Here is a 6,150-nt window from a genome sequence, read left to right as displayed (position 1 = left end):
CTGGAGCTCTTCTTGGAAGCAACAGAGCACACCGTCTCCACCAGGGAGGAGACAGGGGACTCCCCTGAGAAGGAGGCTAGTTCACCAACACAGGAGCCAGATATATGGAGAAACGTGACTCAAAGAAGTAGGAGGCCCAGGGTTCACTCTGATTGTTTAGAAATACACAATCGCTTTGAGGTCCTCTCCCCTAGCATGGAAGACGAAGAGCAGACTCCATTTGAGGATCTCTCCCTCATTACAGTCGATCAGGTATATGAAGACGAGCAGCAAAGTCAGTCCTCAGGGAATGTGCAGGCGACCTTGGAACGGACAGCTCACGGAAGAACCCCGACCAAACCCAAGAGGAGGCGTGTAGTGGTGATAGGGGATTCCCTACTGAGGGGAACAGAAGCAGTGATCTGTGGGCCTGACAAGATGTCTCGGGAAGTGTGCTGTCTCCCCGGGGCTAAGATCCAAGATGTAACTGAACGACTGCAAGGAATCATAAAACCCACTGACGAATACCCCTTCCTCTTGGTTCATGTGGGAACCAATGACACTGCAAGCAATAGCCTCCAGAAGATCAAAAGAGACTACGAGGCTCTCGGCAGGAAATTGAAGCAACTAAATGCACAAATTGTCATCTCGTCTGTCCTCCCAGTTGAACGACGTGGCCCAGGGAGAGAGGGGAAAATAGTGGAAGTGAACAGCTGGCTTCGCAAATGGTGTAAACAGGAACGGTTTGGATTCTTAGATCACGGACTGCAGTTTCTTGAAGATGGACTTCTGGCAAGTGATGGGCTGCACCTCACAACGGTTGGGAGAAATGTTTTTGCCAAAAATCTCAGAAACCTCATCAGGAGGGCTTTAAACTGACTAATGTGGGGGAGGGAGACAGTGCTCCTGAAGGTAGGAGTCTATCAATTAATGAAGATGATCATCCAAATGTCATAGACCAAATGGAGCAAACAGCACGCGGACCTAGTGGAGGGAGGAAAAAATCCTTAAATAAGAGACACGGGGGAATGATTAATGGACTTCAATGTCTGTACACTAATGCGCAAAGCATGGGAAATAAACAAGATGAGCTTGAGCTCTTGGTACAGCAAACTAAATATGACATAATAGGCATCACTGAAACCTGGTGGGATAAGTCCCACGATTGGAATGTAATAATGGAGGGATACAATCTATTTCAGAGAAACAGACCAGACAAGAAAGGAGGAGGAGTGGCGTTATATGTCAGGGGTGTGTATACCTGTGAAGAGATCCAAGATTTAGAACCTCAAAGCCAAAGTGAGAGCATTTGGGTCAAAATTCAGGGAGAGAAGAATAACAGAGACCTCATTGTGGGAGTTTACTATAGATCCCCAAGCCAAACGGAGGACATAGATGATGCCTTCCTGGAACAGATGGCCAAGCATGCAAAAGGAAGGGAGATAGTAGTAATGGGGGACTTCAATTACCCGGATATTTGTTGGACGTCAAACTCAGCCAAGAGCATAAGGTCAAACAGATTCCTCACTGGCCTTGCAGACAACTTCATTGTCCAGAAAGTGGGAGAAGCAACAAGAGGAACAGCCATTTTAGACCTGGTCCTAACCAATGTTGATGACCTGGTTAGTGGGGTAGATGTGGAAGGATCATTAGGCGCGAGTGATCATGCTCTTCTGAAGTTTACTATACAGCGGAAAGTAGCAGCCAAGCATACTAGGACTCAATTTCTTGACTTTAAGAAAGCCGACTTCATAAAACTTAGGGAAGTACTGGGTGAGATCCCATGGACAGCAATACTAAAAGGAAAGGGAGTTCATGATGGCTGGGAGTTTGTTAAGACGGAGATAGTAAAAGCACAACGTCAGGCAATACCAATGAGACGGAAACATGGAAGGTGCCTAAAGAAACCAGGGTGGCTATCTAAAGAACTTTTAACTGAATTAAGATTAAAAAAGGATGTGTACAAAAAATGGAAAAGGGGGGAAACCACCAAAGAGGAATTCAAACAAATAGCCAGCACGTGTAGACACAAAGTCAGAAAAGCTAAAGCACAGAATGAACTCAGGCTTGCTAGAGAGGTTAAAAGCAACAAAAAAGGCTTTTATGGGTATGTTCGTAGCAAAAGGAAGAACAAAGAAACAGTGGGGTCACTCAGAGGAGAAGATGGTGAAATGCAAACAGGGGACACAGAAAGGGCTGAACTCCTCAATGCCTTCTTTGCCTCAGTCTTCTCCGATAAAGAAGACAATGCCCGACCTGAAGAATTTGAAGCAAATGATTCAGCAAAGGAAACACAGCCCAGAATAACTAAGGAGATAGTACAAGAATATTTGGCTAGTTTAGATGTATTCAAGTCTCCAGGGCCAGATGAACTGCATCCAAGAGTATTAAAAGAACTGGCAGATGTGATCTCAGAACCACTGGCAGTCATCTTTGAGAATTCCTGGAGAACAGGCGAAGTCCCGGCAGACTGGAGGAGGGCAAATGTTGTCCCTATTTTCAAAAAGGGGAAAAGAGAGGACCCAAATAATTACCGCCCAGTCAGTCTGACATCAATAGCAGGGAAGATTCTGGAGCAGATCATTAAGCAAACAGTCTGTGAGCACCTAGAAAGGAATGCTGTGATCACCAATAGTCAGCATGGATTTCTGAAAAATAAGTCATGTCAGACTAACCTGATCTCGTTTTTTGACAGAATTACAAGCCTGGTAGATGAAGGGAACGCAGTGGATGTAGCCTACCTTGATTTCAGCAAAGCATTTGACAAGGTGCCCCATGATATTCTTGTAAAGAAGCTGGTAAAATGCGGTCTTGACTCTGCTACCACTCAGTGGATTTGTAACTGGCTGACTGACCGAACCCAAAGGGTGCTCATCAATGGTTCCTCTTCATCCTGGAGAAGAGTGACTAGTGGGGTGCCACAGGGTTCTGTCTTGGGCCCGGTCTTATTCAACATCTTTATCAACGACTTGGATGATGGACTCAAGGGCATCCTGATCAAATTTGCAGATGACACCTGTCAGGGGTTCAGGAGCAGAGACGCAGAGAAGGGAGGAAGCAGAGAGCGAGGGGGAGGAATCCGAAGGGAAAATGAGTGATGATGACGACCCGAGATCTCCAAGCCTAAGCAGTGAGTCAGAGGACTCCCAAAAGGGAGCCCCAGTGAGCAGAGCAAGGGGGGGATCCGGGGGGACACCCCAGGAGGAAGGGAACAGAGGAGATTCAGAGAGCAGCAGCTGGAAGTCGGGACCCACGCTCATAACTGAGGGCGGCAGCAGCTGGAAGTCGGGACCCACGCTCAAGACTGAGAGCAGCAGGGAGGAAGGTAGCCAGGCATCGGGTTCCGGAGGCTGTCAGCAGGAGGGAGGGCACGAGTCAGGGGTGGTCACGCCCTCCTCAGAGAGCGAGGCAACGGTTAAGAGGAAAGTAGAGAGTTGGGCGCGCGCGCCAAGTTCAAATGCAGCGGAAGCTGGAGCAGTAAGCAGCCCGGAGAGTGAGCCAGGTCCTAAAGCCCGCCGCAAGGAGGCAGAAGGATCAGGGGGGTCAGCGTCAGAGGAGAGTAGAAGGGAGGAGGCCCAGGGGGGCAGAAGGACCCAGAGACGTAGGGAGAGGCGAAGGAGGTGGAGCAAGGCTAGGGTATTAAGCTGGTGTGCAAGAGGCGGGGACTCAGACGGGTCTTCGCCGACCTAGGGCAGAAGGTGTAGAGCTGCACGCTGCAGTTCGGAAATGAAACCTGTAACTTAATAAAGACTCTTTTAAAGTGAACGCTGGCGGACTTGGTCCTATGTGAGCTGGGACTGGGTGGCAGCTCTGACAGTAAGACCCGTCTCACAAAAGCTTCGGACACCTGATATCTCGCAGCGGAGAGAGAGGCAGCTGGAGGAGGGGATCGGTGTTTGGGAGCAAGCTCACGACGGTTAGCAGAGATGACGGAAGCAGAGAAAGTTGCAGCGCTGCAACAGGCAGTTACCCAATTGAACGCGGAGGTACTGGCATCCAAGAAGAGGGAGGAGGATGCGGCAGCCGCCTACAGAGATCTCCACGCCAGGTTTGAAGCATGGGTTAAACATGGGCAGCCAGGACCCAGACCGGAGGGGGTTGGGTTGGCACGGAGAGCAGGAGGGCTTGTGGCTCACTTCGATGGGAATTTACAACAGTACCCCAATTTTCGAGCAGACGTAATGTGCGCACTGCAACTGCTGGCAAAAGACTTTAGAGATGAGGAAGAGAAAGTGGGGTTCATACTATCCCATTTGCATGGGGATGCTAAAGCGTGGCTACGCAATTTGTGGAGGGATAAAGACCCGGCGCTTCAGAATGCAGATGCCTTTATCAAAGCGATGGATGCGTGTTTTTTGTCTACTATTGATGTGGATCTTGCCCGACGGGAGATTCATGGACTAAAACAAGGGAGGGCAAGCGTCCGGCAGTACCACGCCCGCTTTTTTGCGCTGGTCAGTGCCTTAGAGTGGGACCGGGATTCGCCCCCTGTCAGAGACCTGTTCTGGGAGGGTCTAAGCTCAGCGGTCAAGGATGAAATTGCAAGGGGGGAGAGGCCCCGAAGCACGCAGGAGGTGGTCCAAAGGGCGCTGACTGTGGGGGTGAGGCTGGAAGAACGTCCCTGGTGCAGAGATGAAGGACGTGGAGGGCGAGAAGCAGCGAGAGGTTTCTCTTTCGTTCCAAGAGAAGCAGCGCGTGCGCAATCCACACCTCCGCCTGGAGGGGGAGGGGAACCGATGGAGGTTGGAGGTGCAAGGGCTCAGTCAGCAGCCAGAGCCCAAGCACCGACAGCAGTGAAAGCGAAGCCTCCTAGAGGGAACAGGAAGTGTTACATCTGCGAGGATACAGGCCATTTGGCGAAAGAGTGTCCCCGGAGGCTCCACAAACACACTGCAGCCTCAGCAATGGTGACTGCAGCAACGCAGCAAGGAGAACCACAGCAGGGAAACGACGATGTCTGGCTGGAGACAGAGGCACTGGGGCCCAGCCAGACGCATCAGTGAAGCAGTCCCCAGCGATCTTGCAACCCACGGACCCCCTCCCACCCAAACCAGTAGTGCAGCTCACAGCATCTCTCCAGCTACCCGATGGCGTCACTATCGAAGTGCCGCTTTCTGTGGATTCTGGAAGCAACGCAGACTTTATAGCGCAGGATTTTGTGGAGCAGCACGCTATACAGCTACTGCCTGCCACTCTGCCCCTGCAAGTCGTCACAGTGGATGGCAGAGAGTTGCTAGGGGGGCAGGTGGTGAAGCAAACGCCACCGATGGTGATGCGCCTTGGCAACCACAGGGAAGTCATCAGTTTTAATGTCACCCAACTGTCGGACACGCCCATTGTGTTGGGCATGAGTTGGCTGGACAGGCACAGTCCGACACTGGCTTGGTACCAGAGACAGCTGATCTTCGGCTCCTCTTATTGCGCAGAACACTGCATCCTGCCCAGACAGGAGGGAGAGGAGGAGGAATCACAACTGCAGTTGGGAACGTTGCAAGCAGTCCCCCACAAATACGCAGACTTTCTGGAGGTCTTCTGCGAGAAAGAGGCTGACAAGCTACCACCGCACAGGCAATATGACTGCAAGATTGACCTCCTACCAGGGGCGACGCTGCCGAAAGGGAAGCTGTATTCCATGTCTGAGGACGAATTACAGGAACTCAAACAGTTCATAGATCACAATTTGCAGCGCGGTTTCATCCGGGAGTCCAGGGCAGTAGGGGGCAGTCCTGTGTTCTTCGTGAAGAAGAAGGACACGCCCCAAAAAAGACTGGTGGTGGATTTTCGCCTCTTAAACAAGATGACCAAGCCTTCTGATTTCCCCATGCCCAGGATTGACGACCTACTAGCGACGGTGCGCAAGGGACGCGTGTTCACCAAGTTGGACCTGCGAGGTGCGTACAATCTCATCCGCATGAGGGAGGGCGATGAGTGGAAGACAGCCATGTTCACGCCTCTGGGCACCTACGAATACAGAGTGATGCCGTTTGGATTGCAAAACGGTTCTCACTGTTTCCAAGCTTTCATGCATCATGTGTTGGCGGGACTCCTTTACAAGAAGTGCGTCTGCTTTCTGGATGACATCCTGATATTCTCCGACTCGCAGCAAGCCCATGACCAAGATGTTCGGGAGGTGCTGAAGAGGCTGCAGCAGCATAGACTGTACGCCAAACT

Source organism: Podarcis vaucheri (genome assembly GCF_965113315.1).
Source record: "Podarcis vaucheri genome assembly, chromosome: 5".
NCBI classification, from domain to species: domain Eukaryota; kingdom Metazoa; phylum Chordata; class Lepidosauria; order Squamata; family Lacertidae; genus Podarcis; species Podarcis vaucheri.
Note: the sequence above shows the minus strand (reverse complement) of the source record.